Source organism: Telmatherina bonti, assembly GCF_933228915.1.
Source record: "Telmatherina bonti genome assembly, chromosome: 16".
Classification (NCBI taxonomy): Eukaryota; Metazoa; Chordata; class Actinopteri; order Atheriniformes; family Telmatherinidae; genus Telmatherina; species Telmatherina bonti.
This window is the reverse complement of record NC_136614.1, coordinates 15,349,644-15,370,278: the sequence shown is the minus strand read 5'-3', so window position 1 is coordinate 15,370,278 and position 20,635 is coordinate 15,349,644. Positions and strand designations below refer to the sequence as shown.

The window sequence follows — 20,635 nt, the reverse complement described above, 5'->3', positions numbered from 1 at the left end:
CTTAAATAAAGATTTTAAAACTGGTGTGATGCGTTCAGATCTTTGCATTGGTAAAAGCTCTTGCAGCAGCATCTGGATGAGTTGCAGATGTTTAATGCTTTTTTGAGGAAGTCTTGGTAAAAGGCTGTTCCAGTGCATGAATAATTTTCTTCTGGTCTTTTTGGGAGACCAAACTTAATTCTGTTGATGTTTCTATGTTTCTATTGGTACAAAGCTTATATGTGGCTGCTGAAAGTCAGATCTGAGTCTATCAACACTCCAAGGTTCAGACTTGATTGGTAGTTTTAAGAGCCCGAGTCTCCAGGTGTTTACCAACACTGATCCTCTTCTTTTTGCTACCAAACAGAATAATCTGTTTTTTCTTCATTTAATTGAAAAAATGTTCTCTCTCATCCAGGTGTTTATTTATTTATTATTCCAAACACTGACACAGTACAACTGTTGAACTGTGGTCATCTGGTGACAAAGACACATAAAGTCACGTGCAAGGCTGTCAAGTACCCTGTTTTGTCCGGGCAACTACCATATTTTTCCCAGTTTTGTCATCCCATATTTTTATTTTCATGTATTTTTCCCGTATTTTCAAATAAAATGAGAAAATACACCAATAAAAGAAGAGAAACCCCCCACCTCTGTGAAGAATAATCGCACAGCAGCAACCATAACCTCATTTCCGACACGGGAAGAATTGCGCGCAGCCCCCTCCGCTGATGATAATCGGGAACGATGTCTCCTCTGTTCCCACCACTGTTGCCAGAGAATTTACTGTACTTTAAAATCCAGAACTTGATAGGTATGGTTGGGTGTCATCTGCATAACTGTGATAATTGATGTTAAAGTTCTGCGTTATTTGACCCAAAGGCAGGGTATACAAGTTGAACAGAAACTCTCCAAGGACTGACCCCTGACGTACTCTACAAGTCATGGCCACTTGCTCAGATACATAGTTGTCGATTGTAACAAAAGAAACTCCAGCCTTCTATATAGGAAGGTTTAGGTGTTCCCTTTATTTTTCTTTTTAGCAGTGTAATGGGATACAATGTTTATCCTACTGACAGGCTTAAAAATGGTGGTGGTGTAGTCATGTATGTCAAATCAAGATTTTTTTTCAACCCAACTATGCGCCTATCTGAGCAGAAACAATTTGTTTGAAGAGTTTCAGTCAGGATTTAAAGCTCAACATAGCACAGAGACAGTGCTATTGAAAGTCACTAATGATCTTCTCATGGTCTCAGATAAAGGACTTCTGTCTGTACTCATTCTTTTAGATCTCTGCTGCATTCGACACTATTCATCACAATATTCTGCTACAGAGGCTGGAACATGTTATTGGTATTGAAGGGACAGCATCAGGCTGGTTCCAGTCATATTTATCGGATAGATTTCAGTTTGTAAATGTAAATGATTAGTCTTCCTCACACACCAGGGTAAGTCATGGAGTTCCTCAGGGTTCTGTACTTGGACCAATATTTTTTACATTATACATGCTTCCCTAAAGAAATATCATCAGGCAGCATAGTATAAATTTTCATTGCTATACGGATGACACTCAGATCTACCTTTCCATGAAGCCAGATGAATCAAATCAGTTTCTTAGATGACAGAGATGTCTTACAGACATCAAGGCATCTTGTCTCAGAAAGATGCAGAAAAATTAGTCCATGACTTTATTACTTCCAGACTGGATGACTGCAATTCTTTATTTATGGGTTGTCCCACATATGCCCTGAAAGGTCTTCAGCTGATCCAAAATGCTGCAGCGAGGGTTCTAATGAGGACTAGCAGGAGAGATCATCTTCTTCATCTTCATCTTCATTTTCAACCGCTTATCCAGGGTCGGGTCGTGGGGCAGCAGCCTAAGCAGGGAAGCCCAGACTTCCCTCTCCCCAACCACATTTGCCAACTCTGTGGGGGGTATCCCGAGGCGTTCCCAGGCCAGCCAAGAGATGTAATCCCTCCAGCGTGTCCTGGGTCTTCCCCGGGGTCTCCTCCCAGAGCAACGTGCCTAGAACACCTCACCAGGGAGGCATCCAGGAGCCATTCTGACCAGATTCTGACCAACGTTTTTTTTCTAACTTTGCTCGATGTTTCACTACGGGAGATATAGCCCACTCCTGGATTGCATGAACAATGCCGAAGCGCAAGAAATAGCTACTGACAGATAAAAGTTAGACCTAACTCCCAACTTCCAGTACCGCGTGAGACGGCTGAGCAACATCCATCCTGTAAAACTGCACAAATGTGTGTGGTGTGGCCCAACTAGCATTAGCACAGATGTTTTGAATAGACACCCCTTTAAACAAAGCCCATGATGTGGCCATGCTCCTGGTAGAATGAGCCTTTATCCCTGTGGGTGGCTGCACCGCTTTACATCTGTAAGACAGATGTATAGCCTCAGCGATCCAGTGTGATAAACTTTGACGAGACACAGGTTTGCCCTTGTGGGAAGTGACCCAGGAAAAAAACAGCTAGTCAGACCTCCTGAAGCAAGCTGTTCTGTTTACATAAACCCTTAGTGCTCACACAGGGCACAATGTGTTTAGCCTCTGCTCCTCCACCGTGGCGAGTGGAATGCCTGTAGCTCCACCAAAGACCACCTGTATAATGGTTCCATAGCCTTATACACAAAAGCAGGATTGGGCTGCAGACACCCTGGTAATTCCTGGACTCCACTGTAAGCAAGAGGGGTGGATAGAAAAGACATGGGCTGTGTCTCAATTCGTTAGTGTATAGTGCATAGTGTGCACTACGCACTTTTCTCTAGTGCGCACTACGGTGGGTAAGTACTGTCCCAAATGGAACACTGGACGTAGTGCACTAACCGGTAGTGACGAACTCGCATTTGACCACAATTATTCTGCCGTCAAAAGTAAAATAAAGCGCTAAATTACGAGAATGAATTTGCTTCTCTTATGAAACTCCATCGCATTAAGGGTGACGAAGGATCCTCCTCCGATTGGCTGAACATGAGTTGGTACGTATATTTATTTACTTGTAACGTGTATGACCTGCCTGCATACGTGCCCAGAGTGCGGACCTATTGCCAGTCTTGCATCATTGTTGGCTTATCGTTTCAGGGACGGTTCGTCCCACTAAATTCTTTTTAGGAAGTTGTAATAAATAAATGAACAAATCCAGCAAACTTAACTTTATGTATCATATCATCATATATTATGGCCTACACTAGAGTGATCTATCTCAGTTGTTAACAATACAAAGCAACATCAGACTGTCATGTGTCTCTGCATGTCTCCCACATGCTTATTAGTATAATAAAGTGCAAATCAAAACACTAATAAAACAGCTTTTAAATATGCAAAGATATTTTCAGTGGAAAAAATGTCCTTTACATTAAACACATCTGTTTTAACTGTTGTTTACTCTGATGCTGTGCACATTTGGCACAGGAAACGGATTATAAATGATAATGTAGGGAATGCAATGCTGTAAAGAAGATGCTCAGACACAGGGATGCAGCAAAGTTGTTATTGAAACATTTTATTGAATCGTTTATTGAATCTCCCCCTGCTTGTTGCAGTCCATTTTCCTCATGACGCTCCTCAGGCAGCCTGTCTGAATCCACCTGCAAGCTCACTTCAACTGCTGCCTGTCAGAAGCCAGGTGTGTGTGGAGAGGTCTTTCAGGATCCTAGAGACCAGGTGGAGGTCCGTCTTCCTAAAGGCTCTGGAAGGAGGTGAAGTACTTCCACCATCCCCAACAACATCTGCATGAGCAGCGGTGACCTTCTGGAGCCAGATGATGATGAAGATGTCAGGTGGGCAGCTGGGAAATAACCAGAAGGAGAACCAGCAGCAGCATCTCCAGGAACCGTCTGTGAGACTGATGAGAAGCAGAGGATGGCAATGATGTGTTACTCCCCAGATCATGACTGCATTTATATCTAAACAATAAATAATTTGGCAAATGGGAAACAAATTCTGTGTGTCTCTATATAATGAAGATCTACAATGAACTTCTCTTTACATTTTTCAAATATAATTAAATATTTTGTAATGATTAATTTATTACCATACACAAAACACACGAAACATTCAGTAAATATTACATGACACCAACTACAACGTAAACTAAACACACACACACACACACACACACACACACACACACACACACACTCGATCGATTTTCAATCAGGGACAGACAAGGTGGAGCCATGCAGAAGAAAGTTACACACCTCACACTTTGCACTCTAATAATCAAACCAACTAAATTCACTACTATGTTTATTTTATATCTATATTTTCTCGTTCAGTCTCAGGAGTTCAGATCTGACCATACGATGCAGATTTATGGCATCAGTGGTAACCATAGTAACGGACCGCTCTCTAAAAACTGGCGCTATATCGGTATTAATAGTTTACGGTATAAACACCACAATGCTTCATCTGGACGTTCAACGAGGATCAATGAACATACAGATCCTATAACATTCATCATTTATAACACATATAACCTGTATACGTCCACTACAGCAGATAAAAACTGCTAACAGTGTGCTAACCTACGGTGCTAACCACAGAGTCTGACAAATGATCAGATCCATAACTGTCGTCAGGGATAGATTAGCAGGCTGCAGTATACATCATAACCATAACGGAATAATTTAATACTCACATTTATACAAATGAATCCCCGCCTGGACCGGCATTAAACTCCGCCATTATTTACCCGGTAAACTGATGGAAAGTCCATCCTCTTCCGCTACGTCAGCAAAATGGCGTCGATTTAGTGCGCGAAGTGTCCATCGTTCCACACTGCATTTCTGGGCGGGTTTAGGGCAGCATCCGGGTACTTTCAGTGCACTGAGCCTTTGGCACAAAAGTCAGTGTAAACGCACTACGCACTGAAACATAGTGCGCGAAGTAGTGTTAGTGCGCTGATTGAGACACAGTCATGCAGATCACTGACTTGTTTGCCTGTGGTCAAAGCCAAAAGCAGTGCTGTTTTAAATTAGAGAAACTTCAGTCCCACCCCCTCAATTGGTTCGAAAGGATGTTGAGAGAGGGCATCCAAAACGAGCGACAAATCCCATAATGGGATGAATAGTTTGGAGACATGTAATTTACAGCGTGCACCCCTCATAAAACGACACACCAGGGTGTGCTGACCCGCTGGTTTGTCACCAAATCCAACATGACAGGCTGAAATTGCTGCCAAATAAACTTTGAGGGTGGAGAAGGCTTTCCCTATTTTCAACAAATTCTGTAAAAAACAGAACAAATCTGCAACAGAACACTGGAACGGTACATGTTGCCGTTCTTCACACCACTTCTCAAACACTCGCCATTTGCAGCTGTAAAGAGAGCGTGTAGAGGCGGCACATGCATTGTAATTAATACTCTGGATAGTATTAATTACTCCTGGGGAGAGACCAGTAACATTTAAAATCCAACTTTCAGAGACCAGGCCCAGAGGTCTGGGTGAGGATGGTAAATCTCTCCCCCTGCCTGAGACAAAAGGTCCCTGCGGATGGGGAGAGACCACGGTTCCGCAGTTAGCATTTGAATTATCTCTGCTACCCAAGGTTTGGATGGCCACCAAGGAGCCACCAGGATCAGTGCAGTGTCAGACCCTGCTCCCTCACTCTGGTTAAAGTGGGGGGGGGGATCAGGCTGAGAGGTGGGAATGCATACAGCAGCACGTTCAGCCATGGATGGGCTAAAGCATCCATCCATAGTGGCGCGTCTTGCTCGGATAGGGAAAAAAACAGTGGGCAGTGGGTGTTTTCCCATGAGGCGAAGAGATCTACAGCAGCTCAGCCGTATCTCTGCCAAATCTGCTCCACAACTTGAGGATGGAGTCTCCATTCCCCACACAGGGGGTTCCCCCTCGACAATAAATCTGCACCTCTGTTCAAGGCTCCTATCCATTCGAGCAACTCACCTACCAGGAGTATGGCGCTGCACCACACTATAATCTTCCTGGCCAGCTTGTGCAGGTGCAGTGAGCGGGTCCCACCCTGACAGTTTATGTAGGCTACCACCGTGGAGTTGTCCGTCTTCACCAGGACATGACGGCCCTCCAGGTGGGGCAGAAAGTGTCTCAGAGCCAGGAAAACTGCCTGCACCTCCAACATATTTATGTGAAGGCGGGTCATCTTCTGTGACCAAACGCCATTCACCACTCTGTCCATCATAGTTGTGCCCCAACCTTTCAAGGAAGCATTCATTGTCAGGGTAACCCTGGATGACACTGCACTGAGCGGCACTCCCGCAGTGAGAGTTGTTGGCTCTCTCCATGGCAAAAGAGCTGCCATACATGCCGGTGTGATTTTGACGGCAGGTGCACATCCACAAAGACGCGACCCACCGCTGAAAATCTTGCATCATCAAAAACCCGAGCTGTACCACTGAAATGACCGACGCCATAAGTCCGAGAAGATGCAGGCAAAGTCTGAACGTCACAACTTTCCCCAGCTAAAAACTAGTCTCTTACACTTTTCCTTTGTGAAATATTTTTTTCACAGCATTAGACCTGGTCCATGCCACTTAGCAATATTATCTTATCTTTTATCAAGAAATAATCTTCAAAAACTCAAACTACTGACCAGCAATACACTTAGTTTGCAGCATCTGACCTTCAATCTCTGGTGTAGTAAATGACTGTTAAGTAGTACGACTGTCATCACTCAACTCTGCTCCAGTTCATGACCTCAAGCCCTTCTGGAGCCAGGCTAACATTACAGCTGCGATAGTTTTTTTTCTCCGCCTTTCCTCTCATTGAAAGCACGTCCACTTCAATGTAAACACAGAAGCGAGTAAACAATGTGAGGTCCGGCGTGATGTTGTGGGCTACACAAAGTGATGTGCGTCTAAACTGGTCTTAGCAATACATTTCTTTTGAGACGACAATTTTTTTCTTTTTTTTTTTAAATCAACAAATATAAGCTGTAATATGTGGTGAAGTCACAGGAGGGTATACTGATTGTTGAGGAAAGCCGGTAAAAGTATCGGTATGCACTATACGCTGTAAAAAAAAATAGCCCTGGAGTGCACTATACACAATAAACAATAGTCCCAGTATGCAAAGGGATAGAATTTAAAAGTGCCGGTATTGCATATTGCTGCATACAGGCTCACTTAAAGCACTGGAGCTCGGTCATCCGGGGGGGTACTCAGAGTAGAGCCACTGCTCCTCCCCATCGAGAGGAACCAGTTGAGGTGGATCGGGCATCTGGTCAGGATGTCTCCTGGGCAAAGTCTTCCAGGCATGTCCCTCTGGGAAGCCCCAGGGGAAGACCCAGGACACGCTGGAGGGGATTATATCTCTCGGCCGGTCTAGGACCGCCTTGGGTCCCCCCCCCCCCTTTGGTTTGTACCACTGCCGCTTTTGATAAACCAGCACGTCACCATGCAGCCTCCATCTGAATACTGAGGAAGCATTAAGCCTTTGCTTCAATAGAAGTGCTTTGCGTTTTGGCTCCCATACCCCCTACCAGTTGGTGGCGGTAATACGCCTTCTCGATGTTTGCCAACTGCCAATGAAACAACAGAAGTAGAAGCAGCAGAAGACGAAGAAGAAAAACGCACGCGACAGAAGGAGGATCAGAGCAGAATGAAAACCTTTGAATGGGGGAAGCGTCGTCATGAAAGGTGGTGAGAATTTACATTTCTTGCTGTGATGTGTTCTGGTTCACCAGTAAGTGCTGATATTCCCCGGAAAAATGTGTGGTTATGATGTTTATGAGGCAGAATTTAGTTTCCAATTCGCAAAATGTTTAAAGGGCAATTCTACTGAATTTTTAGAAAACTAGACTGCTTTAGACCAGGTCCTGACAAAAAACTATAAGACTTCAAACCAGGACTGAAATATTCTACATACTATACAGAGTCATTAAAACAAAGTTTCTGATTTGTGAAAACTTTAATCTATTTGTGAAAATACAAATTAGGCTCATTTGGGGACGTTTTTCTGGCGTTTTGTGGGACCATATTAGACCAGGTCCTGACAAAAAAACGATCATACTTAGATTTTTTTTAAAACCTGGACTGAAATATTCTACATATTATGCAGATTCAAGAAAATGCAGTTTTGGATTTGTGAAACCTTCATTTTATTTTTGAATGCTTTATGCTTTCAATTTCACAATCATTTATATATTTTTGCCTTTCATTGTTGATCAGGATCGTAATAAAACAAAGTACAAAGATCTTTGTCAAATAAAAGTTTTTAATAGATTTTTTTTTTTTTAAAGCTGTGTAGTTTGTGTTGTTATTTTATATTATTTACAATGCCACAAAATAAAATAACAGTTTTCCATATTGTCACACAATTGCCTGAGGAAAAACAAAGTCCAATGCAAAAACAGTTTTGTTCTCATTAAAATTCTTTTGCTTAAAAATAAATCCCTATGCAAGGAAAATATAGATGTAATGCTGGAATTTATTTGATACCGTTACAAGCCTGGGTATTATAATGTTGATTTTGGGTCGATCTGCCCTGTTTTACAGGCCACTACAACTTGCTAAAAAAAAAAAAAAAAAAATCAAAAAGTGTCTATACAGGATCAGATCAATTTTATAATCTGTTCCTTATGTGGCAGACAGTCATCAGTGGGTCCCTGCACTCAAATTACAGTTATTTTCATGTTAATTTGATTATTAATCATTTGTACTTAGTACAGCTAATGTTCAAAGGGTTGTGAAAAGTGTCTGTTTTTCTGATGAAGAAAAGTTGATTTATTGTTCAGAAATTTAATGTTATCCAGCATGATGTAGTGCCAAACTTCTACCAGCGGAGGGCGCGTTCACTGCACTCTTCAGGAAAAAGGGAACTCTCGCGGTGTTAAGTGAATGAGAACATAAGCGCGAAGCAGTTGTGTGTGGCGAACTGGCATTAAAACATGTTTTTGTTGCTCTTTGCAGGTAAGAAGGGAGATAGGGAACTGTGATTGCTCGGTGAAAATGTTTAATGTGTGCTTATAATTAAGGTTTAATGTGTTATGTTGTATAAACGTTTCTTTTTCATCTAACAGCCGGTTGCATGCTAATAATGGCTAGTTAGTAGCAAGCCTGGTTGCTTAGTAACCGATCGGAGTGTTAAGTGAATCAGAACACATAAGCGCAAAGCAGTTGTGTGTGGCGAACTGGCATTAAAACATGTTTTTGTTGCTCTTTGCAGATAAAAAATAAAAGAGTCTAAAAATTAAATGTGTAGTGGAGGACATCCCTTTGTACCACGCTACACTTACATTATAAGATTATGAGAATATTTATCCAGCCTGCATTTAGTACCATGAGATATCAGTCTGATATGTAGAAACACTAGTACAAATGCCTTTTTTAAAATATGTTTGTATGTATGTACTTTTTTTTAATGGACCTAGAGTCTGAATAAAGAAAGAGAGTTATCATATAGAAGCAGCATTGCAGAGCTGTAAGTGCATTTTCAAGCCAGTAAAGATTACATGCAAAATAAATGCTTAAAATGATTGCAACTTAATTTGTAAGAAAACAGTTGTCAACCCTGTATACCCCTGAATCTGTAGAATATAGGCCTACCTTCTGCAGCTCTACAGCAACAGTTCAAAATATAAAGAGATTTAGAAATCTCTTATTAGATCACATCAGCATAGAGACCATGTCTACCTCCTCAAAGGATCAATCAGCTGCATTTTTATTCCCTCTGGTCCCCTGTGTCTGGTAGCTGCGGGTCTGTGGTGGGCCCCTGAGTGGGGATCTTGGCTGCTTCATTGCTGGGGCGGCTGTGTTTCCAGTCCTGGTGGGGGGACTTGGATGGGTCAGCAGTTGGAGGTGCCTTGTGGCAGTGGGGCAAGCCCGCTGGTGGGGGCTGGGTTGATGGGTATTGGATCCATGGTGGGCAGCCGTGCTGCTGCGGCGGGATGGACTGGGCAGGGGTCCCAGGCTCTGTCCCCTGTCTTTCAGGGGTGGTGGGTCGGCCTCAGCCGGGGTTTTTGGGCTGACCTTGATCTGCCGCTGCAATTGACGTCCATGTCCTGGTGCCTGGTAGTGGCCCCGGGACCAAGATAGTTGGGGATGGTGTCTGTGTGTGTGTGTGTGTGTGTGTGTGTGTGTGTGTGTGTGTGTGTGTGTGTGTGTGTGTGTGTGTTGGGGGGTGTCTTGTGTCCGGGGATCACGGCTGGTGCACTGGGGTGCGGCCTGACTGTCACTCGGCGGCGGTCCGGGGATCATGGTTCTCCATTGGCGTGGGCTGGGCCCTCTGCCTACGGGGGTGGGGTGTTGCCTTCTGGCTCTTGGGGCCCTGGGGCCCGCGCTCTGTCTGCCCTGGGTGGCTGGTGCCCGGCGGAGCCGGGCTTTGCCTGTCTGGGCCTGCTGGGGTCTGTTCCCCCTGACCGTGGGGGGCTCAGCTGGTGCCCCCCCCCCCCCCCCCCCTCTGCCACCTCCTGGGTAGATGCATGGCTGGCTCTGGAGCGGGGTGGTTGGAATTTGTGCTTGGGGACGGCCGCCAGCTGCTCGAGCCTCAGGGTTCTCCGGGCCTTCCTCTTGCCTGCGTGCGGGCAGGGCCACATTGGCATGATCACTATTCTCTGAAAACGTTCCACTCTGCATGTTCTGCGTGTGACACAGTCACTGAGTCGCCTGCAGGTTCATTTCCTAACAATGGCTGGTTTTCTTCCTGTGTGTCTTTAGCTTGTGAGCTCTGGATTTTCATGATAGTTGCTTGCTTTGTCCTCCCGCAGGGGGAACATGACTCCAGTGTGTATAGGTGTATGGATGTGTGTATATATAAGTGGGTGTGTATGTGTGCCTATATAGACGCAAATGTATGTAGGTTGTTCTCTTTTTCAATCTTTTTTTTTCTTTCCCCTTTCTCTCTCTGTTTTTCTCTCTACAAGGTGTTTTCTGTTTTCTCTTCTTTACGATTCTCTTTCTGTCCCTCTTCTGTTCTCTCCGTTCCGGTCCAGCAGTACAAACTTTGTAATACAAACAATTATGCAAAATAAATTTAAAAAAATTAAATTAAAAATCCAGAATATCAAGGGGAGCATTATATCTATGATGCTTCCCTTGGCAAAGTAAATTTGGCCAGCAGTATACAGCATCCAGAAAATCCATTTTGCCTGCTCAAATGCTGGACAAGACAAAAAAAAAAAAAAAAAAAAAAAAAAATATATATATATATATATATATATATGTATATATATATATATATGTGTGTAGAGTTGCTAGGTAGGTTTTTTACAAGTGGTGCAATAAAAAAAATACATGTTTTCCATATACAATGAATGATCGTGATTAATAATCGTGATTGCAATATTGAACAAATAATTGTGAGTATTATTTTGATCATAATCGTGCAGCCCTAATTGATATCCTACTTTCACAACAGCTGGGGATTTCAAAGTATCTTGAATACTGACTATTATTTGTTTCTGTTCTCAACAGAGACAGGCTTGCTGGAGAGAAGCTCCGCAGCCTGAGAAGGATGAGATCAGGGACTTTTTATGGAGGGAGCCTCATTCGGTAATAAGGTGAGTTTTTACATTCCTTTTTACATTCCCACATGTTTGCCTTGATCAGTAAAGGGTAATATTCCGGGGAATTGTGTGGTTGTGATGTTTGGTGCTGTTGTTGTAGGGGCAGAGTGGAGGCTCTTTGGCGTTGATTTGGATTTTGTGTTGCGGATATTACCATAAGGTGCACCGTACTAAAAGGCGCAGTCTCAGTTATGTGCGCCCTTTTTGTATTTAACACATACATAAGGCGCACCTGACCATAGGGCGCGGGTTTTATATACCAGTACAATCCACACCCACACTTCCCCCTTTAACATTCTCAATGCATACAAGCATGCAAGTATGCCTTTTTAAAAATAGAGCGGGAGCAAAACCGAGTTTGGTTGTGCTTTATTTAAGTATTGATTACAAAGTACTAACATTTTTTAATCATCAATCAATCATCAATAGGTGCGGGCATGGTAAAACACACGGATAAAACAAGCACACAATTGTGCGTATTTAAAAATAGACCGGGACCAAAACTGAGTTTGGTACTCACATTTTTTTTACCGGTAATCGTCATCAGTCAAACCCATCAAAGTCCTCATCCTCTGTTTCTGAATTGAACAGCTGCGCTAAATCTCCAGCAAACATGCGAGCTTTACTTTCTTCACTGTCAGTCACTTTCCGTGCCGTGCGGTTCCTCGGAAATGATGCCGGCTTTTGCGAAAGCGCGGACAACAGTGCCAGCAGACACGTTAGCCCAAGCGTCTGTCCTCCAACTCGGGCCACCTTGCCTTATGTCCACGGAAACTCAGCTGCGTCTTCTTTACCTGTCGGAGCTCGTTTTCCATCTTCCTCCACTTGCGAACCATCGATTCATTAATCTTAAATTCTCTCTCGGCTGCTCGATTTCCACGTTGCTTGGCGTGTCATAAGCGTGTCTTTTTGCCATTTTCAGGGTTGTTAGAAAAAGGTGTTCTGCATAACGCACATACCTGTTCTTTTATATGCGATCAACGCCCAAGCTTCACCCTTTAACGTTCTCATGGTGTTCTCTACTACGTCCGATTACAACAACAACACGCACACAAAGGGCTCATTGCACTATAGGGCGCGCCGCACATTTTGAAGAAAATCTAAGACTTTTATGTGCGCCTTATGGTCGTGAAAATACGGTAAACCGAATATTGTGTCCTGTGACTCCAGGACATGCTGTCACAGTTTACCAGCTCCACCAAGCATCAAATGAGTATGTTTAAGCATTAAAGGTGAGAATTCCTCGAAAATACCTCCACCTACTTGTATATGCAAATAACTAAGGTTATAGATTCTGAGAAGAGTATAAAGTAATATATTAAGTAATTGTTTATTTCGGACATAAAAAGAAGGACGAGGCTGAAGTTAGCTTTCGATTCGCCATATCTGTAAAATGTGATTCCATAGAATTTTTGGGAAACTAGACTGCAATAGACCAGGTGGTGAGAAAAAACTATAATACTTAGTCATCAAACCTGAAATATTCCACATACCATACAGTTTAATTAAAACACAGTTTCTGATTTGTGAAACCTTTGTTCTATTTGTGAAAATGCAAGTTTTAGGACTTTATTTGGCATCTGGACCACATTGAACCAGGTTCTGACAAAAAACTACAATACTTGGACCCATCAAACCTGGAGTGAAATATTCTACATAGTGCAGATTCAGTTTCTGATATGAGAAATCTTAATTCTATTTTTGAAAAAGCAAATTAGGCTTGTTTTATTATGATTAGTGCATCTGGATCACATTAAAACAGATCTTGAATTAAAAAAAAATAAATAAATAAATAAATAATCAACACTTACACTCTCCAAACCTGAACTGAAATATTCTGCACAAACATCACATCAGTCAAGAGATGTCACGATTTAGGCCTGACTTTTCCTGCTTGAGCGTTGATAAATAGGTCAAAGTATCTACTCAGCCCCAAAAACGCCAAGTGGAAAGACCCTGAAACCTTGTAGAGTGAGGTCTGGTCCAGTATTTAAAAATGGAAAAGGGGCAGTAGACATGTAGTCAGGAGAAGCCTAAAATCCATCCACTGATCTTCTGGTTGGTAGATTACTGCTCTTCCTTCTTAGTTACAACCATTAAAGGGGGTTATTTCCAAGAAATTGCACTTTTTCAAGTTAAAATGTGTGTATTGGTGTTGGCTGGAAATGGTAACATCCCTGGAAGCCTTTCTTTTGAAGACGGTCGAGTTTTTCCGTCTGGGTGCTCTGTTCACAGCAAAACTGTCCAAGGCGGAAGTCTTGCAAAGATGTTTTTTTGTTTTTGTTTTTTTTTGCCCCCAGCATTTCGTCATCCCGGGAAGCTAATTGCATAAACCCACCCCTGTTCTAGACGTAACTACATCTGTTTGCCTGCCTCAGTCGCAGTTATCAACAAGCATTGAGAAAATGTGGAAACTGCGGTCCCATGTCCACTGCTCGGTTGTCTGTTGCCAAAACAAACACCGGGATGTCTTTGCTCTCCCTTCATCATCACTACCAGGGAAAAATGGATTACCTTAGGTTTTGTTGAAAATGCACCTGCATCTCTGGCGGCTGCAGCCTGCTTGTGGATTTTGCAAGCATTTGAGGCAAAAACCAGGTGAAGATTGCATCAACCCTGCTGCGGCTAAAAAGAGGGGCATTTGGAACTTTAAGCGGCTCACCATCCATGCAGTCGGTAAGTTTTGCTATATATATAATAACTGATATAAAGTTATTTTTTACTGTGGCTGAGACGTGACTTAACCTGATGCAGATAATGCTAACGCTAATGCTAACGAGACAAGCCTAAGCGTTTAACCTCCTGCTGTGTACAAATATGCCCCGTATTTAATTTTCTTATCTATCTTGTGCTCTGCCACGTAAATATTTGTGAAAGACTTCTCTATTTCTTATTCTTCATCTCTGCTACCACACAGTAAGTACAGTATTCATGATGGTTGGTTTGTCGTGATGCCGGTGTTTTCTTCCGACCACGACATGGCAGGTATCATTTAATGTGACATGGTGACTAGGGCTGGGCGATATGGCTGTAAAATAAAATCTCAGATTTTTTTAAACCAAATCTGATTTTCGATTTTAATTGATTTTTTTTTTTTTTCCCTTACTGTAAAGAGGAAAAAAATAGTAATAAATTACAAATGTCAAAAAGTATTCTTTTTAAAAAATGCTTTTATTGCAGTCAGCCTAGGAGTTTACCTGAATATAAAGTGCAACTAAACAAGCTGTTAAACAAGATTGTAAAAAGAGATGGCAGGTACTGCCACTGTAAACATTATAAGAAACATGTTTGCACTTAGTGCATTTCCACTGTGAGATAGTTTTTAACTTTTGATCATACATTTAAGAATAGGCCTCACTTCACTTGTGTAACTTTATTCTAAAATAAAAATAAATAATAAATAAAATAATAAAAGTGCCAACTCTTATTGAAGAGTTGAAGAAAAATAGTGATTACTTTTAGAGTATTTTGACATTAAATAACCAAAACAATTTCCCACATTGGCAATAAGGTAATAAAAATGAATGTTTCTTTACACTTAACATGTGTTCAGAGAAAATTGACCTCTTTGATACAAAAACATTTTTTTAAAAAAAATCCCTGAATGTTAATTAAAGCTATATTTCTAACATACATGTATTAATACATTCTTGTTGTTTTTTGTTTAATTTACACATTTTTTGGCAAGAAAGACAACCCTGTCAACTGCATCTGGCTTCCTCTGTGGCATGTGACAATGCCCCCTCCCACACTGAAAATCCTGTGTTTCCATGACACCTAGAACTGCACAAAAAAACAATGTCGTCATAAAAACCCGCTAATGGAAACACCAACATTCTAAAAACAAAGTCTCAAATATTGCTAAAGTTTTTACGATATCAAGAGGTGGTTTTTCCAGACATTTCCATATTGAAATATATTGCAAAAGTGTGGAAACACTTTTTTTGCGTTTACGTGTCCCCAGACGTGACGTGGGGGGTCATGACCATCTGTGGTTGTGACAAGTTAATTTCCAATTAAGATTATGCAGTGTGGAAGAAACAGTGAATCTCAAAGTTTTGGAAAAAAAACGTGAGGGAGAAAAGCTGCAAAAATCAGAAGCAAATTGTCTGCAGCAAGTACAAGTTTTAATAATAATATTTAATAATAATTTATCGTTTTAATTTGCAAAAAAATGTAATGGAAACGCAGAGGGTACACTTGTTGTCCGTTGTTAGCTGCCATGTTGTTGTGTTTATGCGTTTCTGTGGGAAACCAGCGGGAGTGTGCTGACGTCACTATCAGGTACAGAAGCCCAAAAGGTGATGGTGGGGGGGGAAAAAACAGATTTTCTTGAAAATAAATCTTCATAAACAGCAAATTTGAATTCTTCGATTAAATTGATTAATTGCCCAGCCCTAACGGTGACTGTCATCTGCCATCATTTCATCAGGAAAGATATGTATTTGAATTTTTTTTAAAAAAGTGGCATCTTACTAATTTATTTCCAACAGCATCAGATTTAATCACTGAACCATTAACTATTAATTTCTCTATTTTCATGTAATGTGTGTAAAGCAGGAGCTGTGCAGGATGTAACATTTGTAGATACATTTTACTGGTAACACTGGGAAGAAATAAACCTACTGGAGGCTGAAGCTGCTGAACTGTGTTCGAGGCTGTAATGTGTAGTCAATAATTACTGTATTGCTCCCGTAAAGTCCGGTGGTGGAGGGTCCTACATGTTACGGCTGAGGTGTGGACCCCCACCTGCTTTTATCTGGGTGGTTGCCATGGTAACAGTCTCTGTGGCTGCGGGTGTCTAACTTATGGCCTATATGGATCTGGAATATATGTTTCGTCACATTCGCATCAAGCCAGATATTTATTACTTTTATTTTAATATATTTTTAATCAACATGAGGTTTGTGGGGGGCAAAACGTTGTCTGTGTATAGCAGTGTGTCAAATAAAATTGGTGTGTTTTTTAATATTCTGTTGTATATTTTGAAAAACTGTTTCATTTAATAGGCTTTTTTTTTTTTTTTTTTTTTTTTTTTAACTTTGCATGAAAGTTCTGTATAAAGTTTGATTTCACCTTTTGGTTTCCTAATAATTTGGTGACTCATAAACTGCAGCTATTTACAGCTACCATTTATTCATGAGATGATCTGATATTTTTCTAACTTCTATTTGCAGATTTTAGTCCAGCACATCTCATGCCATGCGCAGCACCAGTGGTTTACAGGTAGATGTTTGCTGATAGACTGACCCTATAATGCAGATAACAGCTGTCATCAAGGACTTTCCACCCTCACTTGAGAAGTACGGGTTTGTCATCTTTTTCATTCATTTTACATTCAGAAAATTATAATTAATCAAACTATATCAGTCAAATTATAAATTCTTAGTGGAAGCTAAGAGGCACTTTTATTGCTTGTTTTGATGTCAATATCTGGTTTTGTGCAGAAAAGGAACCCAAGCAACAGCAGTAAAGATGATGCAGGAGTCTGCACATCTCTTGATTTCGTGGTTCCAGCCTTCCCTGGTCCTAACAGCCATTGCTGAAGAAGCCTCAACTCAGTCTGAAGGAAGATGAAGATTTCTTTGGAGCCTAGCTCAGTGGCTCCAGAACCACCAGACACCTGATTTAGCCATATTTAACCCAGAAAACTGAGCTACTGTGTTCACAGAATCAATAACAGAGTGAAAAATGTCATTTTCATTTTATACATTAAAAATTTGCATTGATTTTATTTCTGTACACTAATAAACACAATGTTTTAATGAGCTTTTTAATATACTTTTTCAAAAAAAAAACTTTGGCATGAAAGTTTTTTATAAAGTTTAATGTTTTTAGCATCAAACATTCTGGGCCTAGCCCCCTTCCAGCACTGGACTTCCAGCGATCAATCAGCATGCACCTCATTGACATCATTTAAACTAACATCTATGTTTTTCAAAATGTTGTATGAAATCTCATGAGAAAAGTTTAATTAAGAATAAAGGGTCAGAAAAAGCACTTTTTAATTTTTTTTTGTTTTAAGTTTTTAAACAATTTTTAAAAACACTTATAGGACAGTGGATACATCAAAAGACCAGGTTATGACTCCTTAAAAGAATTTGATAAATGAATAAATAAACACTTTAATTTTAAATTGGGGACCCATGGAATTTCCAAGGGACCTACTCAAATTGCCATCTGAGTCCCAGAGACTCATGACATTGAAAACCTACCAACATCACTGTCTATCATAGGGTGAGAGAATAATAAAAACAAAAAAACTGAAATTTGTGAGGACCCCTGACCACTTGTTTGTTGCAGCACTGTGTTATGTTTGTTGTCAATGGATAAGATTTAGCTGGTAATACAAGATCTTCTCTGCAACACTAAATATTTTATACAACACTGCTCCTCTTGTTGACCAAGGCTTTGTGCATGCAAACATTTTAAAGGTGTGAATTTGAAGAAGTTCTGAAGGGGAGAAGATTAGATTTTTATTTTATTTTATCTGCTGCATGGTCTGGAAAACCAACTTTATCTTTTTATTTCAGTGTTCCCTGCAGATGTTGGTGATTTCAGAGGGAGTTCCTTGTAAATGGAGTCTGGACAAGCAGGGCCTTGAGTCCCATCTCATAATAGAAGAACCAGAAGAACTATGGCCCAGCCAGGATGGAGAGCAGTTGATGATGGACTAGTGGACAGTGTCTCAAGAGTACCAATGATAGCTACTGTAAAGAGTGAAGATGATGAAAAAGAATTTCAGCCTTGGTTATATTCAGCTGTCCTTCATCAAACCCAAATTGAAGGCAACACAGACATAGAAGCTGTGATCAGTAACCCAGCTGAACAGATTAAATCTGAAACTGATGAAGAGGACTGTGGAGGATCAGAACTAACCAGTGATCCACACCCAAATAGTTATTTACAACTAAATAGTGACAGAAAGGCTTCAGGTTCTTCACAGATGAAACATTTGTCACATGTTGAAATTGAAACAAAGAGTGGTGATAAAAGATGGAATGTCAGCAGGGCACATGGATCCGATGCAAACACTAATGTGACCATAGAATCGTTCAGCTCTGAATGTGTGTGTAACTCCGAAAGATCTCATCAGAGACACTTAACCAAAAAGTCTTTCAGCTGTCTTAACACTGAAAAATGTTTAAAACCATTACAAAATGTAAATTTCCATAAAAGAGTCCACTCAGGAAAAACAAAAGTCACTTGTGACATTTGTAGTAAAATCTGTCATCATAAAGTGAATCTAAGGATGCACATGAGAGTCCACACAGGAGACAAACCATTCAGCTGTGGTGAATGTGGACAAAGATTTGGTCAAAAGATACACTTAAACCAACACATGAGAATCCACACAGGAAACAAACCATTCAGCTGTGGTGAATGTGGAAAAAGATTTAGTCAAAAGACAACCTTAAACCGACACGTGACAATCCACACAGGAGACAAACCATTCAGCTGTAATGAATGTGGACAAAGTTTTCGTCAAAAGACAACCTTAAACCGACACGTGACAATCCACACAGGAGACAAACCATTCAGCTGTGATAAATGTGGACAAAGATTTAGTTTGAAAATACACTTAAACCTACACATGGGAACCCACACAGGTGTGAGACCATTCTGTTGTGATGAATGTGGACAAAGATTTAGCAGAAAGACCAATCTAAACCGACACATGAGAATCCACACAGGAGACAAACCATTCAGCTGTGGAAAATGTGGACAAAGATTTAGTCAAAAGGCAACCTTAAACCAACACGTGACAATCCACACAGGAGACAAACCATTCAATTGTGATGAATGTGGACAAAGATTTAGTCAAAAGACACACTTAAACCTACACATGAGAATCCACACAGGAGACAAACCATTCAGCTGTGATAAATGTGGACAAAGATTTAGTCTAAAGGTATCCCTAAACCAACACATGAGAATCCACACAGGAGACAAACCATTCAGCTGTGATGAATGTGGACAAAGATTTAGTCAAAAGACCAACCTAAAACGACACATGAGAATCCACACAGGAGAAAAACCATTCAGCTGTAAAGAATGTGGACAGAGATTTCATAAACAAACAAACTTAAACCAACACATGACAATCCACACAGGAGACAAACCATTCTGTTGTGATGAATGTGGACAAAGATTTCGTCTGAAGACACACTTAAACCAACACATGAGAATTCACACAGGAGACAAACCATTCAGTTGTGATGAATGTGGACAAAGATTTAGCAGAAAGACCAATCTGAACCGACACATGAGAATCCACACAGGAGACAAACCATTCAGCTGTGATGAATGTGGACAAAGATTTAGTCAAAAGACACACTTAAACCAGCACATGAGAATCCACACAGGAGACAAACCATTCTGCTGTGATAAATGTGGACAAAGATTTAGTAGAAAGACCAGCCTAAACCAACACATGAGAATCCACACTGGTGTGAGGCCCTTCTGTTGTGTTGAATGTGGACAAAGATTTAGTGAAAAAACACACTTTAACCAGCACATGAGAATCCACACAGGAGTCAACCCATTCAGCTGTGGTGAATGTGGACAAAGATTTAGTCAAAAGACTAAAACGGAAACATGACAATCCACACAGGTGTTGGACCAGGTTTTTGGTAAATCATTTTGGTGGCTTGAAACTTTAAAAGGACACATGCATGTCCACACGTAATGAAGTTTTTCTCTCCAAATGAAATTGAACAGAATCTTATCCAATTTTTTTATATGTAGTAGGCATTACTTGAACCAAAGATACATAAACAGCTCGTGATATCCCTTCACCCTTGGACAGTAAGGCTCTGTCATTTAAGGGAAAATCCCTCGTTGACCGCATGTTTAATTTTTTTGTTTTTTGTTCAACTGTTGAGTCAAAATCTAGGTGGTTCGGGGCTTTTTAATGACAATACCCAAATATGTACAGGTATACTTTACAGGAAAACCATTTAACTCCATCATGTCACTTAGGATTTAGTGGCAAAAACACTGATTTGCTTAAGTTCATTTTTTAAGTCCTGATACTTTGGAAAACATCTCTATATATTGGACCACTTTGGCAATTTTGTTATTAGATAAGAAACTTCTTGTCATCTGCGAGTTGTGATTGTTGAAATTCTCTATCTGCTGTCATAATGCCTTTAA

General features: G+C 40.9%; 1 long non-coding RNA gene across 1 annotated transcript; it reads left to right on the top strand.

Moving 5' to 3' along the window:
• Positions 1-7,536: 7,536 nt before the first annotated feature.
• Positions 7,537-20,635, top strand: LOC306767414. Its single transcript, XR_013771627.1, has 3 exons — positions 7,537-7,613; positions 11,388-11,473; positions 18,013-20,635. It is a non-coding gene; the product is annotated as an uncharacterized lncRNA (long non-coding RNA).